The sequence below is a fragment of the Pipra filicauda genome, unplaced genomic scaffold (genome assembly GCF_003945595.2).
Source record: "Pipra filicauda isolate LSUMZ 115617 unplaced genomic scaffold, ASM394559v2 scaffold427_size588224_pilon, whole genome shotgun sequence".
Lineage (NCBI taxonomy): Eukaryota > Metazoa > Chordata > Aves > Passeriformes > Pipridae > Pipra > Pipra filicauda.
The window spans coordinates 3,128-19,741 of NW_024104562.1; the positions used below are offsets into that span (position 1 = coordinate 3,128).

At 52.3% G+C, this 16,614-nt stretch overlaps 1 long non-coding RNA gene across 1 annotated transcript; it reads left to right on the forward strand.

Moving 5' to 3' along the window:
• The first annotated feature begins 853 nt into the window (after positions 1-853).
• Positions 854-15,964, forward strand: LOC120324120. The gene is made up of 3 exons (XR_005565130.1): positions 854-3,446; positions 4,211-4,346; positions 14,647-15,964. It is a non-coding gene; the product is annotated as an uncharacterized LOC120324120 (long non-coding RNA).
• Positions 15,965-16,614: the final 650 nt, after the last annotated feature.

Genomic DNA, 16,614 nt, shown 5'->3' on the forward strand with positions numbered 1-16,614 from the left:
AAAAAAAAAAAAAAGAAGAAGAAACTCAAAATCTGCACAGAAGAAGAAACCCAGAGTCTTTGGTGTGAAGGGAAGAGGCGTATCTCCCTGGTGAATATGATAATTTATAATGAAACATTATCTACAGCCCCATATGTTACATTTTCTATTTATGGCTAATTTGCTTAAGCATTTCTAATGTGCCCCCCAAGGGAGGCCAGTTTGTCTTTGGGCAGCTGGTTAGTGCCGAGGGAAGAGACGAGGCGCCGTTTCATCTGCGCGCGCCGGCAGCCAGGAAGCAAACAGGACCCGCTGGAAAGGTGCTCGGAGATTCCTTTGGGCAGCTGCTCCTGCTCGGCTGGCTGCAGCACAGCCAGGGTGCTGCCAAGGCAGAGGAGCCCCGGGGTGGGAGCTGGGGAGAGCCAGCCATCCTCAAGATCCCACGGTCCTCTGGTCCCCGGGCTGAGCCACATTCCCGGGCTCCAGAATTGAACCTCCTGCACTTAAAACTTCTGGTGTAAAAACCACAGGGATCTGCTTTTCCTGAGCCACAGCATATTCCTGGCCTTTCCCACAAGCAACTCACCCCTCCTGGCCGGACATGCTGGATGGGAAGCCAGTGAAGGGCAGTGCACCATCCTCCTGGAGCAGTTGGGTCGGATCCAGGAGCGGTGCTGGGTGAGGGAGCCCTTCCACAGCGCAGAGCACGAGTATGAAAATGATGGATGCTCCTCTCAGCTTTGCTGCGAGGCTGAGGAGATCCTGGGATATAAACATGACAGTCTGTGTGCCGGCGTGACTGCTCAGCTCTTCCCGGGTGATATTCAGCCACAAACATTTCAATCGCACCCTCAGCGAGGGGGGATAACCCGGATGACTCTGAATCACTCTCTGCATCACTAAAATATTCTGATCTGATCCTGGATGTCTCAACAAGATGTTCACAAATCAGCCCAGGAAGACGTGTCCCTGCCTCTGATGTTCAAATTTTGCCCTTGAGCTCTTAGAGAGGAAAAAAAAAGAGGTTTTGAGCTTTCCTCCTGCTATTTGACCCAGATGGCTCCTCATGAGCACACAGGGCTCATCCAGAGCCCGGGGCACTGGCCTTGCGCTCCCGGCAGGCACGGCCCCACCGCAGGAGAGAACTCCATTTGGCAGAAGTGAGGTTTGTCAGCGTGGCCTTGGGCTGCTCGTGGCCGTGACGCGACCTGGCTTCAGAGTGCGGCCACGGATCCTTCCGTGAAATTGGGGTTAAGGTGCTTCCCACCTGCAGGGCTGCAGAGGCAATTCCTTCCCAACCCCGTGAGTCTGTCTGGACTTGTGGCTGCTCACGTGAGGGGGAGCGAGATTGTTAATTGATCAGCAGTGTCAGAATGAGTTTAGTTTCAGGGAACAGGTGCCAGTCCTGGATGTCGACACTGAAGAGCCTGCGTGGACATGCACAATTAGCTGGAATGCTGATCTGCAGTGAAGGGAGCTGGCGCTGGTGGGAGTCTGTGTGTTGGGCAGGGACGTGCATTTGGGAATGAATAACCTGGCATCGCCTCCTGCCTTTCCCTGCCCGATTACATCCTTGTCCAGCTAATCAGCAGTGGAGGAGCAGCTCACCTCCCTGGATGCTCAGATGACAATTTTATGGATACTGCACACCCTTGCAATATCAATCCAGCTCCTGGCTTTGCCCAGGTTATTGATTAAAAGCATATTAACAATCGATAGCTGGACTAATTGCATGGCTGCTCTAACGGGCACCTCTCTCAGCTCTTTGCTCTCACCACAGCCATGATGCTCCGAAGCAGCAGCAGCAGCCTCGCCATCGCCTCTCCCTCACCCCAGAAGCTGTACAGCTGCCTTATGTGTGACCAGGGATCTAACATCTCCTGATACAGTATCAGCCTCCCGGAGTGGATTTCAATATGGAAATCAAAGGACACTATTAAAACTCATTACCATTTTTATCTCCAGTGCTGCAGATTTGCTACAATGTTATTTGAATCTGAATTCAGGCGGTATTTGCACACGCAAGAATACCCTCTCCTCTCCCCCTCCTTCTCGTTCTAAGGAATGCTCAGTCGTACCCGTCAGTGGCAGAGCAGTCACTGCTCTCATCCCTTGCCCAGCCCGGCTCTGGACAGACGAGCAGGTTTGAAGTACAGAGCATGGTGGGCGGCAGCGCCGCTGGGAAGTTGGATCGGGAAGAACAAAGTTCCACAATGCGGGCAAACGGTTCAGCAAGTTGGAGTGTTTTAAACCAGTCAGTGGGTGAACTCGTCAGTGCCTTTCCTGTTGTCTCTGAGCTGCACAAGGATGAACAGGAAAGATGAGCTTCGTTAAGCATTGCTGGGCTCTGGGAGCTCCCACGTTCCCCAACCCGGGCATCTTCTCGAGCAGATGCTGGAGATGCTTCCTTTTGCCAAAATCAGAGTTTAGCATCTGTTTTCACTGTAAACCCTCACACTGTTTCACCAGCCCCTTCCACAGCCTTGGCTCGGGTGTGTTCCTGTGGGAGCTTCCTGGTACCTTGCCAAGAAGTCAAGAGGGAGGATGCAGGCGCCCAGGAGCTGCCTTGGTCCCTCTGTGCCCCTTGAAACAGACAGTCCTGAACCCCATTGCACTCAGGCTGCTTCCCCAGCCCTTGGCACAGCCTCGGGCACAGGGTGCTGATGCTTAAGAACAACGTCAAGAAACTCAACACATCCTACTGGGCTGTTGAGAGCAGCTGCTGGGAAGAAGAAGATCCAACTCCCTCCTCGGTGCAGGGCTGCCAGCCGGCAGCACGCTGGAAGGACAAGCCTTGGCAAACCCCATCGCGCCGGGGTCCTGCTGGGGGCCGCAGCGGCCACCTGGGTCCCGCTGCCCCTCACCCACCCAGGCAGACTCATTTTCACGCTGCCCCCTCACCGGGAGGAGCCACACGGCTCCCCTCGCATCATGTGCAAACTGTGTTTCACTGCAGCCCACGAGCTGCTTAAAGTTAGAAACAGTTTAACACGATGCTGGCACCGAGACGTGGCTCTGAGCAGCAGGGAGCAGCACGGGGGGCTGCAGGGAGCTGGGGCGAGCTGGGATGAGCACCCCAAACCTGTGGGGCTGCCATGCAGCCAGCAGCAGGAGCATCCCACGAAATGCTGGAGTGCAGGGTCGTGTCCAGTCCCAGGGTTCCTGTGGTGGCAACAGCACCACGTTTCCCACGCTGCTAAAAATGACCATCAAGTGGCAGATTAACACCCACCCATGAAGGTGAAGAGCTTGGATCTTCCTGCAGGGCAGGGCTTTGCTGTTTGGCTTGAAAACACAAGAAAAAAGTGCCAGAAAGGGGGAGCCACGTGCTATGAGGAAAATAACTTGTAGAAGACTTTTGGGCCCTTTTCCTGCCAAAGGCACCCCCGGAGGGGAATTCCTGAGGTCACTGCTCCCTGAACTGTGGGACATGCAGAGTCTGATGTGTCCTCACAGCTCATGCTCAGGTGGGTTTCTGCCAAAAAAATAAGGACAGTTGTGTCAGATGGTGATTGACAGCCATTCCTCATGAAGGCACCTAAACCCAGCCTGCTGCTCTACATACAGGAGCAGATGCAGGCTTTCCCAAAACTCCATCCTGTCTGGTGAACTTCTTACCCCCTCCTCAAGTTTTAGCAAGGGAATCTAATCTTTTGCAATGAGTAGAGGTTCTTTTTTGACAGCGAAATTAATATTCATTAGTCATCAGGGAAGAAAACGCTGAGCTGTTTATCATTGCTTCATTAGATTTAGCCAAATACCAGCTAAACGTAATTACTTGCATAAACTCCTGTGTCAGAGCTTAAAATTTTAACCAAAAAAGAAGATGTAAGGAAGGACAGTGGAGATCGACCTTGGGGTCTGAGCTTACCACTGCTCTGGGAGCAGACAAAACCAGACACAACTTCAGAAAGTATCTCCCAGCCTTTGTCATCTTCTTTTCTGCTTGTTTATGACCAGCAAGAAAACACACCAGGTGGCCCCAGAAATGAAGTGGAAGGAGAAAACGTCCGCACTCACTCCCTTTAGCTGCTGTTTTATTTTGTGCATCCATGGGGGATCATGGGGAGGCTGGACCTCCCTTCAGTCCTGGGTGTGGGCCAGAGCAGGGCCAGCAGCTCCCCAGATGCTGTGTTGGGTTTTGTGGGTGGGGAATTGCAATCTGTTTCCACATGCTTAATTAAACTAATCAAGCCTTCCCCCTCCCCTTCTGCTTCCCTGCCAATAAAAGCAGTGGCACAGGGCTCTACAAACCCCAGCAGTGACGTCCAGCAGAAGCTCTGATCCATCCCAGCCTGCCAAGGGATGCCTTGAGATGTTCTGCAGTGCACGGTTATCACCATGGGATGCTCTCCAGCATGAGGAAGGTAGGTCACTGCCGTGGGATGCTCTCCAGTGTGAGGAAGGCAGGTCACATCTCCTCCTGTGTCCTGACCAACGTTAAACACCTCTGACAGACACCTGAGGGGAAGCAAAGGCTCTTCTCTGCCTTTCAGATCCACTCCCTAATTACAAATAGCGTTCATTTTAGCACCCTGCTATCCCATAATTGATGTTGGGTACCTCTCACAATGAGCCTGATTTAAATGTATACATGTTTCTCCTTCTCCTGAAACCCTGCTGGCTGTGAGACACCTAATTAACAGCAGAGCTTTCAAAGTCTCCCTAACAAATGCATCCCCGTGTTTCTGAGCACAAGGACTCTCATTAGCGAAGCTGCGCTTTGTGATTATTTATACCCCTTCTATAATTAAAAATTCTGAAAGCTAATTACAATTATCTATCAGTTTTTCAACATACCAGGACTAGAACCTTCACCTTTTTTTACTGCTGCTTTTCTCTTCTACCTACCATCCCTCCAGGCACAGGCATCCACGAGTCCCACCCCAGGCCACGGGGTGCTCCCCATTCCTCCTCTTTCCTGCAGCTCCTTTCCGTCCATCAGCCACTTTTATGATGTGATTGGCTCCGTTGTTGCCAGTATCTGTGTTTGCTTGGTCAGGCAGGAGTGGAAGCAAAAGGCAGCGACTGCTCCTGGCTCCAGGAGTCCAGGGAGAGTGGAGATGCTCACATATGTGTGTGCAAGGAGTGGTGGTGCCAAGAAATGGCACATGGCAGTGGTTATGGATCCCTCTCTCAGGACCAGGTGCCCCCTCACATGCACCATCTCTTGAGGGTCTGGACAGGTATTCCTGTTGCCATGGCAATGGACAAGCTGAACTGGGTGCTGTCACCCACTCCCTCCTTGTGCCACGACCCCTCATGGCACCTTTTGGGAGTTCAGGGGAAGGACTGAAAAAGGACTGTGAAAAATGACTTTGGAATCAAGTGAGTTCCCTGCTCAGGCTGAGTCTGGGAAGTCATAATCTTAATATGAACATCTTTAAATATCCTCACTAATGGGCTCATTCTTTAATTTCCTGAAGCAATGACAGTCTCAACAGACCCTATATCATGGCTAAGATGGGATCTGTCACTGAAAGGCTGAATTATATTTCATCCTTTATTTTTATCAGCTCTGCTGACTTATTTATGACATTCAGAGTCTCGGCTGGCTTTTGTGTGGCCTGTACTTTGCTGCTGCTCAGAGAGGAAAAAGCAATAGTTTATAAAGCCATTTTCACAGCATCCCCATAATTTGAGGCTGTATCTGAGGCTTCATTTTCAACAAAACCCTGTAGATAAACTGTTATTCATGGCAATGCCTGCGAAGTCCTCGGCAGTCCCCAGAGAACGCTGCCTGCTCAGAACGGGCTTTCCCTGGGATTTATTTGTGAAGAACAAAGGGCAATTTTCCCATTCTGGCAGCAGCAGCCCACATGGTACATGCCATTCAGGGGGTGATCTTCCAGCACTTCTCTTACTGACAGTGTAATCAAATGGCAGGCTGCGTGTGGCCAGGGAGTGAGCCCTGGGCAGCTCTTCCCACGTGGCTGGGTTTGCCATGGGCAGCCACTCCGCGGACAGTGCCAGCTCCGGTTCTCCCCCGGGCAGGTGGTGGAGGAGCCCTGGCATTTCCCTGCCAGGCATCCCTGGGTGGGGGTGTCCTGCACTGCAGCTCCGCTGCCCGGCAGCCGGCCGGTTCGTCCCGCACGGGGACAAGAAGGCGTTTTCCCACTCGCCTCGTCCCTCGCCTGGCTCCTCCCAGAGCCTCCCGGCAGCTCAGCCCGCAGTGAGTCCCGGCCAGGCTTTGAGCATCTGGGTGTTCCTGAGCCAAAAGAGCAGTTGGTCGTGTTGTCCTGGACACATTCCCGTGCTCCCTGCTCTGCTCGTGAGTTGGCTCTGGGGTCATGCGAGCCCCTGGGAGCGATGAGCATCTCCCAGCCCAGGGGTTGCCGGGCTGGCTCAGCGGCTCTGCGGCACGGGATGGCTCAGTGCCATCTGCCAGCCTCGCCGGGCGGGCACGGGCGGCTCCCGGTGGGGCACAGACGAGCTGCCGGCAAATGTCGGTGACCTCCAGCCAGCTGTAGTTTGGGGACAGAGAATTTTCCTAGCAGAAGGGGAGAGCAGAAAGGAGCCGGGGGAGCGGAGGCGAAGCAGATGAGCAGCTCCAAGAGCTCCTCCCGAGACCCGGCAAGTGCCAAAGTTAATACATTTAATATATTTTGTACGGCTCTGCCAGCCATTAGGAATGTGCTTGTTCTGTCACTGCTCTGAGGCATCACGGGAAGTGTCTGTCCTCTGAGTGCACAGGGGAAAATTAGAGTGCCCCGAACTGGAGTGGTCAGCCAAAAATAACGCACGGCTTTATCCTTGGAAGGAAATTGGGCATTGATTGGAGGGCAGGCGTTGGGCACAATACTTAAAGCAATGTGATATTTCCATGTGTTAGGGATGTGTGCTCTCCAGTGAGTGGTCCCTTAGCAATGTCTTAGCTCCTAATGCTGGGCTGGTGCTACTGCCAGCATGGGCTGCTGAGCCCCGAGTGACTGGTACAGCAACACTGGGCTGGGATGCTCCCTCGGGGAGCAGCAGCCATGGGGGGAAGCTTCCCAGCCCATTTGGACCATTTCCCTGTCACAGCTCCAAACCATGAGAAGTTTCACTCAGCTGTATGGATATTTAAAGTAACTTGCCGGATTTCAAGGGCTCCCCACCTACCCTTCTTAGGGGTGGTAATGAGCTCTGAATAGGAAATTAAGAATAATTATAACCCATTCATCCCTTTAATAATGAGTCAAATAATTCCAGTGCTGTAGGCAGAACTTCTTTGGAGGTTCTCCATCCTGAGTGATCTGAAGTGCCAGCTGAGTTAGTGGCTCCTCTCTCTGCAGCACCTCACGGACTTCAAGTGCTTTTGGTTCAGAGCAAACTTTCCAATTCCAGCGGTAACTTGAGGAATTCCCAGGCACGTCCGAGGACAGAAAGCCAAATGCTCCATTCCCAAAGCTAATATAGAGAGAGACAACAAGAGAAAAAAGGAGCTTATGACTAAACACTTCGGGAGCTGACGAGCACAGCGGTATTTTAAGCTCCTGCCTGCTATCTTTGGACTGTGACTCTCTGATGACTAACAAAATATTTGCTTTTTTCCCCTTTATGGGCCTGTGATTTCACTGTCTGAATCTTGTCCTATTGACCTAAAGAGCCTCAATCTCAAAGCTATTAAAACCTAATTTTCTATACCAGGCTCCTGAGACAGGCACTAACTTCCATAGAATAATTCATTTCTTCCTTCTAGAAAAAAAAGAGAAGAAAAAAGGGAAAAGCAGAGGACATTGGAGTGGTTGTTCAAAGGGAAGCCCGGGCCAGCGGCTGCCTGTGTTCACTGCTGATACTTCCCTCCGCAGTGTCCTTCCAGAGGAGGAGCAGGAACGCTCCTCGGATCGGCGCCCATGGAGCGGCAGCTCTGTTTGCACGGGAGAGCTGCGGTTCCCTGATAACACCCAAAGCCCACGTGCCATCCTGCTGCGGGCAGCGCTGGCAGCCAAGGTCTGTTCTTTTGGGACAAAGTAAACTTCCAGCCTCCTCCACCTCCACAGCCTTTGGGTTTGCTGTACCCCGGGCGCTCGGCGCTGGTCCGTGGCTGAGCCTCGCGTGCTGTGGCCGGTGGGAAAACAGGGGTGTTTGGGTGGGTTGGGCTGCGGTGGGGCTGTGGAGCTGCCCTGGCTCTCCCCTCCACCACCCACCCCACAGAGTGCCCACTGGGATGCCAGCAACCCCCAGAGCTGGTGCTGCTCCACCGAGCCGCCCTTTCATATTTTCCGTCGTGATAACGCTTTGTTGGATAAGTGCTTTTTAAACCCTACAGATAGTTAGAGTATCTGGAGTGGCATTTTAAAAGAGAAAATTGAGACAAGATTCATTACAGGCACCAGTAAATGTCAAACATTTTATCAACTGTGTAAAGTGCCGTGTTAAGCTGTCTTTTCCCCCCAAAGCTTGATTAAAACTATAAATGCCTTTTTAATATTAATATTATTCTCTTCTCCGTGCAGCTTGTTTGCAACAGCAGGAACGAGCTGGTGGTTGGTGGAGGAGGCAGTGTGGGCAGGACAGACCAGGGTGTCAGCAGCAGGAGCCCCAAGGCTCTGCTTGGCCCTGGCAATGCAGGTGCCCAGCCCGGGGCTCCCCCAGGAGGGTGGCAGCCCCCCACCTCCACCCTGTCCCGCTGTGGGACCCCCGTCCCAGTGCCTTGTGCCCTGCCAGACTCAGTCCCGCTCCAAAATCCTCCTGCACGCATCCCTCTCAGACAAGGCACGATATCTCTAACAGGTCCTTCTCACTAAGCTGTGTTTAATTAAAAGCTGGCTCTCTGTTGCGGGTGCTAATTAGCACTCTTTGCTTGGAGGCGCAGACTCCATCAATATCTAAATCCATGGTTGAAACCCAGTGCAATAATAAATACTGTGCCAGCTGTTTCACCAGGATCCCAAAGCTGCCTCTTGTGAATCCACGTGGATCCAGCTCCAGCAGCACTGAGTGGGTTACCCAAGCCAGCCCCCAGGCTGGAAAGGGCTCGTGCTCTTCCCCAAAGACTCCTGGAATCTGCAGGAAATGTGTGCTTCCACGTGGACTTTCCTCCAGGAATTGCTGGTGTTCACAGCCAGGAGAGCAGCCCCCCCTTGGGCAGAGCCATGGGGCAAACCTGACCCCTGGGCACGTCCCTGCATCATCATTCCAGGGAGCCAAGTTGTTTCCTTCACTGAGATGTTCAGAATCAGTTTTTCAAGCAAATTATTCACTATAAAAATTATTTCTTTTCCAGATGCATCTGATCTTCTTAAAGGGTGCAGTTCCCCAGAGCAGAACAAACTCATGAAAAATACATGACCTGGAGTGTCTCTGGAATATTTATCTACCCAGTGAGTCTCATTGAGGGTGTTATGGCACTGCCAAGGGTGTGCCACACTGTTGGGTGCTGGCACCAGTGACTGCCAGCTCCATAACCACCAGCTCTCACCCTGCCAGTGTTCCTGTGTGCCACCCACAGGTACCTCGCTGGGGCACTCAGGGTTGTGTCTTGGCCACAGGATAAGCCAGGGTGTGCAAAGACTGTCCAGAGTATCCAGTGTGGGACCTACCAGTGTGGTTTTGGGGCAGGCACGAAGCCGTGGTGGGCAGCAGCAGCTCCTGCTCGGTCGCCCGGGCTCTGGGGACTGCGGTTCCTCCGGTAGCTGGATGAGGCTGAGCCTGTCTTTTTCCTGATATTTTCAACGCAAGTTGCCTTCAGTCAGGAGCTGCTCTGGCAGCTTCACCTGCCTTCCTTTCCCTAATTGTGTGAATAATGCCACCCTGCTGTCGGCCGGCTGTGCTGGCCCGGGGAGTTAGGCTGGGCAGTGGCAGAGCAATAAGGCTATCCATTAATTTTGTAGAACTTGATAGGTAAACTAAAAGAAGGTAAACAGGATTAACTCTGTGTGAGGATTGAGGCTGCCCATGCACAAATGAAAAGGCTCTTGTGTGCCGGTGCCTTTTGCTCGCCCAGCCCTGGTGAGGTGAGTGGTGCAGTGCCGGGAGCTGTCCGGCTGCTGGTGGGAAGGAAAGGTTCCTCAGGAACCCGGCTGAGCTCCCAGCATGGGGCCATTGCTGGAAAATTGTAAGGGAATTTTCAGACTTGTATTGCTGTGCTAAATCTCAAAACATGTCCTTAAAGATCAGCACTTCACCAAAAATGCCACCACTCACTGCTAGAGATGTTAATGATGCTGCCCATGTGCCATCCCCTGCACTGGTGCACAGCCTCGGCTGTGCAGGAGCTGACGGGCAGAGTCACTTAAAAAGATGTGTAAATCCAGAGAAAAAAGGGATGCAGAGAGTGTGAGGGGAGTGCGGAGGTTGCTCTGCTGTGATAAAGCAGAGATTTAATGGTGCTGGGCAAGCCCTCTCTGTGAGTGCTGTGGGCAGCACAGCTTCAGACCCAGCGCCTTCGCCTCCAAGTGCTTGTCTTTCATAGATGAGGGAGCTGGTAACAGCTTTGTCATCCCTGAACAGCCTCAATGGCTTTGGGACATAGTGGTCTCCTGCCTGGAGCCAGGGGAGTGCCTAAAAATCTCCCCTTGCACCTGAGGGCTGTCCTCAGAGGAGAGGTGCAGAATGGGAAACATTTCTCAGGGATAACTTCATCCCTGCATCACCTCTGATACAGACCCATGCATTAAACTGGAATATCAGACTGAAATCCCACACCAAGAGTACCCCCACAGGGGGTTAGACCTTTAACTGCCAAAGCAAGGAGGTTATTTGTTTTTCAGGTGTGGTCTGGGAGCAGGAGGTTCACACAAGCCCAGAGAAAGCGGATGGTTGGCAGCTCCAGTCTGTGCAGTCCTGCAGATCACCCCTGATTCCCAGTTACATAAAGCTCCTTATGCAGCAAACAATCATGTTATTAAAGGCAGAAGGACAAGGTCCGATGTAATCCAGTGACTGTGACTAACTGGATTTGTGGGCTCACTCCCACTGCTCGGTGCAGAAGCAGAAAGATCCCTCAGATCTTAGAGGAACTAATTTTGGCAAAGATCCTCAGCAGCGATTGTTCCCCTGGAGAAGGGACAAGGGCATAGAAAGAGGTTGGCATGGTTGAGATTTTCTCCACTGGCTTTTCCGGTGCTGTGGTTCGAGCAGCCCACATGGGTATGGATGTGGGTTCTGCCTGCAGACACGGGTTGAATCCTTGCTCCAGTTGTCCCCCAAAGCCACGCCGGGGAAAGCCCAGCTCATGTGGGGGCATCCATGGACCTCCCTGTGCCCTTCCCCTTCGATCCTCACGCTATTTTGGGGACAGTGGTAGGTTGGCTCTGGAGGCAATGCTTCCCACCCACGCTCGGCTGGCTGCTGTGGGTGCTCCAGGCTTTGCTCCGGTGCCGATGCACTCCCACTGCCATCCAGCCTCCATGAGTTTCACTGGCTCAGCACTGGAATTAAAAGCTCTTTTTCCTTTGATCCAAGCAGGGATTGCAGGGTGACCATCACCCCCTGATTGCTTTCACAGAGGTAAATGTATTCACGTGGTCTCTGGCACTTCGTGTCCTCCCCGTGTGTGGAGCTTGTCCAGCTTTCTGTCTCCAGGTCTGGCATAATTAGTTGGGTGTTTGCATTCCTCCAATGGTTTTGTTTCTGCTGTTTGTCGCCCATGGGAAGGAACAGTATGATTTGGTGTGCAGTCTGGAGGGAGGAGTGGGCTTGGGGAGGGCTGTTGAGCAGGAGGCTTTGGGAACAGTCAATATTTATAGAATATGACAGCAGTGGCATTTGCAGATAATTTTGGATATTAAGGGAAAATAGCAACATTTGCTTTCCCGTCTATGCAAGGTATTTGTGCTGACAGCCTTCCCTGTCCTTCCTGATCCAGTGTAGGCTCCACTCCCAGCAGTGACTCCTGAAACTGCTCACAACTTTAGTCATTGTCAGAGACAGCACCAGAGGGTTTCATCCTTCCCGAGGCTCCACCGGCCGCAGCACTGCCTTCGGTGCCTGCCCTGGGCACTGGCACAGCCCCTGCCGTGAGGGTCTCGGTGATGAGCCCCCAGCTCTGCCCTCAGCCCCAGCACCCCCCCTCCCTCACTGCCATGCTCGGGCTGTGCCGTGCGTCGGAGGAACAGAGAGCGAGTGGAAACAATTGGACTGACTCCAGCACCTGCCAGCCCTCCGCCTTTGCTCGAGTGGAAGAGAATTTTATAATTATGAGAGTGTGCTTTAATTATATATTTGCAGAGCTAGAAGTTCAGCTTTGGTGTTGATGAGGAGGCGCCTGTTAATTACCTCATTTGATCACCCAGCACCAGTGTCCCGCGGTGTCGCTGGGGCGGCACTGGCAGCGCACACGCCCGCCGGTCCCAGCGCCCGCAGGGATGGGAGGCAGCCGGAGCATCCCGGTGGGACCAGGGCGGGTGCTCTCCCCAGGGAATGCTGCTTGGCTCTGTTTTCCCTGGCCTTACCTGTGTTGATTAAAATGCCATATGCTGGGGTGCCATATGTCATCATTTCCTACAGCCTTTTGAAAGTGCGAAGAAAGAGACAACTGTGAGACTGGCACCGCCACGCTTGGCACCGCAGCATATGCTTTTGGGGAATACACTCAGCCCAGTATAATGCCAGCAACAGGTAATGGGACACATTGCCTGGCTGATCTGGAGGCTTCAAAGTACAAACCGTGTCCTCCGAGCCAGCCCTTCCCGGCGTGGTTTGGGACTGGGTCCCACCAGCGTGGCACCGATGCCCCGCGGCTGCACCGCCCCTCACGCCACAGCTGTTGGGGCTGCCCCTGAACTGCTGCCACCATAACCCAGGACACCACAGACCCAAAACGCAGCTCGACTCACCCACACCCACCATCCTTCCAGGTCATGTGGCGGTGACTGCTCCTCAGGCCACAACTGTGTGAGATCCAGGGCTGGCTGTGGGCTCCCTAATTCCCCCATTTCCCATTTCTCTCTTTCCTTTCTGGAGAATCCTGCGGAAGGTTCCCTGGGCTCGGAGCGCCGCAGCATCCCGGCCAGCTGCCTTATGTAAGTGAGGGAGGGACCTCGCAGAACTCCCTCCATTCCGAGGCTGATTTAATTAAAAGCCAGTTTTATGGTGCCTGAGCTAATTATAACTTTTTAGCCTGGGGGGTCAAAATGAACTTGTTGCTTATAATTCTGTAATTCAAATCTACTGTGATGAGTTTGGATGCTCAGAATTTTGCAAATAATAATTCATCTCTATAAATGTGCTTTGCTGATAGGGGTTTTTTCTCACTTGAACTTTTTTTGTGCGCTTATATGCAAAGGCAACTGCCTGGGGATGTGTTCCTTGTGAAAAGTAGGGATGCTGATCCTTGAAACTATTATACTGGTGAACAGTAATAATTATCCATGTATTTTAATACTGCAGTGTAAGAAATCCAGGCAACTGAGCACTGCAGAAGGGAAGACGCCCCAGGGAAACACCAAGTGCTTTTCTCTGGTGAGAACGGTGGCAGATTCCCACCGGGACAAGCTGTTGAGAGCCACACACAGGCCCCAGCATAAGCACCAACCTGCCCCACACGGGGCAGAGGAGCCACTCATGGCCTCTGTATCACCTACTTTGTGGCACACTGGGAAAATTGAAAGGGAATAAAAAAAGACTAGTCTGCATTCAGAGCGGGAAAGGACAACGCAGGATGGATTCTGGAGCAGAGCTGGGTCTCCTGGGCACAAGCAGCAGCTGCTTTTTCTGAACGCACAGTGAAAAATTGTGGCAAACTCTCCCAGGGGTTTTTAATTCTCTATCCAGTGATGTCAGAGCTGTTCCCATCCTGCCTCATGGCTCTTTTTCCTGAGGGGTAAGGCGAGAGAGCAGCTTACCCATTGCTTCAGCTCCCTGCTCAGCACCAGCATTCCTGGAGCCCTGGCCGGGGATGTGGGGCTGGGATGTGGCAGCCCCAGGACTGACCAGCAGGCTCAGCCTTGGGGACTGAGCTCGAGCTGGGTCCTGCCGATGGAGCAGAGCAGAGGTTTGGATCACGTGGCTCAACCCCCTCCTTAGACAAGCCCTTTATTCCTGAGCATGAGGAGCTGGTGTACAAAGGGGGAATACCCAGCAAAGCTTGTTGAAAAGGTTGCAATCTGTTAATGAGCAAATTGCTCATTTAATTACATTAATGATGCTTTCACTGAGCTACTGCTACTGCCAATACAAAGGGAGAAAAAGGAGAAAAGACAAAAAATCTCCTGGATTAGCAAAGCCTTGATTATGGACAAGTGATCCTCTGTGAAGGTCTGTTACTGCCTGTTGCACTGGATCCCTCCAGATTCTCCCGCGTGTGATGATCTCTGGGGAAGACACAACTCTTGGTGTCTGGGACTTCTTGGGATAAAAATAAATTCCAGGTTTTCGAGGTGCGCAAATGTCAGCATTGGATCAGCACAAGGTGACCCAGGAGGGCACGTCCCCATCAGCCCTTGCCAAGCCCATGGGAACGCTGCCATGGAGCAGTGGTGTCTCTAAGCGTATGCTTAAGCATGCCACTAATTAGGGCTGGCGAGAACGCGTGCAGTAATTACATTTTTGTGCTGTTAAAACGGCAGCTACAATTGTTGGATAAATAGATGGAGCAAAAGCAAATATGTTTGTTTCTCCCTTACCTTGTGCGTTACAGGAAGAAGCACCAGCTGCCTCACAAAACATGTTTGTTATTCACTCAGAACACACTTTAAAAAAACTGGAAATAAACAGCAAAGTCAAAATATTTTGTTTCCACAGCAAGCCGAGGCTGCTGAAGGACTTGTCACGGTGTGGAAGCTGAGGAGCGGCAACCCACCAATTCGTGGTGTAAAAACAAAGGAGGAATATTTTGAGATCAAAAGGTTCTTGTTCAGCTCGGGCTGCTTTGACATGGAGCTGTCGCGGTGCCAAGTCACGTCATTCCAAGGGCATGGATCCGCACCCCATGAAGGAGCCAGCCACCTCCACCACTCCTGAGGGAACAAAGCTTTGCTGAGACCCTCCTGTTTGCTGACTCTGTACCCAAAGCACTCTGACACCCCCTTCGGTGGCTCACTGTGGCAGCACGTGGATAAATGATGTTGGGGCTGAGCAGCTGAGCTTCGCTGAAGGACACTCCTCCAAGGCAGAGGGGACGAGCCCTCCCGGTCCCATACAGGCCATATTTATGGTGATGGCACAACCCACCAGACAAGGTCGCTCCAAGCCCCATCCAACCTGGCCTGGAACACTTCCAGGGACAGGACATCAACAGCTTCTCTGGCCAAACTTTCAGGCATTTTGGAGACCCATTAGCTGGGGCAGGAGGTCTGGAGCAACTGATGGGCACCACTGACAGCCGAGCATGTGCTGTGCCCACCACCCACCTTTCGCATGCTGGGAAGCCGAATAATCCAGTTTTTCCCATTCCCAGACAGAACAAGCTTGACATAAATATTCATCTGTTCAAGTGAAAGCAGGAGCCCTTGTTTCTTTGAGTGGAACTAACTGAAAAGCGATGATAGTTTTCTGAAAAATGCGAGATTATGTACACAGAAGTCATTATATATAAACTTATTAATTATTTAACAGCTTGTTAATGAGTGAGTTTCGGTCTCGCAGCTCAGCCGACCCACCCGTTTGCCGCCGTGGCAGGGGAGCCCAGGGCCCCAGATGCTTTTCACGTGTTAAGCGATGAGGTTGGGAGGCCAAGCTCCAGGAGGGGATGGGAGAGGCCGGCTGAGGGCCAGGATCCAGCGGCACAGCAGACCTCCTCGCCTCCAGCTCCAGATGCCTGCACACAGCCTGGGAGCATTAGCTGCATTATACGCTTTTGAAATTCTCATTAAACATGCATAAATGGAAATTGTTTTATTTTCTAATGCAAGTGAAAAATTTGCATTGATAGAAAACGCCTGTTCCTGGAGCGGTGCTGGTGTGTGGCACAGCCAGCACCTCCGGACCCGAGCCTCCTGCAAATGGAGTTTCTCACTTTTGCTGGAATTCCCAAACATCCCAAGCGCTGCATGTGCTGCCTGAGTGAAATGTTTCACGCTGTCAGGTGCGGGAGGGCCCGGGTCAGGTCCTGCTGTGTCCTAGAGGTGTCACTGTGGGATGACAGCAATGATAACAGGCCTCTCAGTGTCTGTGTGGTGCTGCTTTCAGAGATGTTTTTCACATCATTCTGACCTGTGCCACGATCAAGATACACACTTGTAAATAGGTGTGAGTTGAACCCAGTGAGGTGTTTTCATTGATCTTGGTGGAAGATTTGTGCATAACAAAAGTAAAAAGCACCAAATGCTGGGAAATGCCAACAAGAGGAGGTTCATTACTGCTGGTGAGCAGGTTGTGTACATCACCTACACACAGGTCACTTACTCGTGGGTTAGTGGGCATGGCATCCAAAACATTCCATGGAATTGTACATGTGGGTCCCTTTACACATATTAAAACCCCTGCCCAGCTCCAGCCTCCATTGTGCAGCAGTGGGAGGGTGATTATTGCCAGCTGTGGAGAGGATCAGCAGGACCCGGGGGGGTGGGTGCAGCAACTGAACTCAGCTGCAGAGGAAGCTGCTCGGATGGCAGAGGGTGGGGCTATAAATGCCCTCGGCAGAAGGCAAGCTCCCTTTTGGTGCTTGTGTGCTCTTTCTTTCTCTCTGTGTTGTTCCAGCATGGAAAAGCCTTCTTTTTCCCCAACAGAGTGAAATCTCCAAGCCCAGGGAAAGCTGTTTCCCTTTGAGTC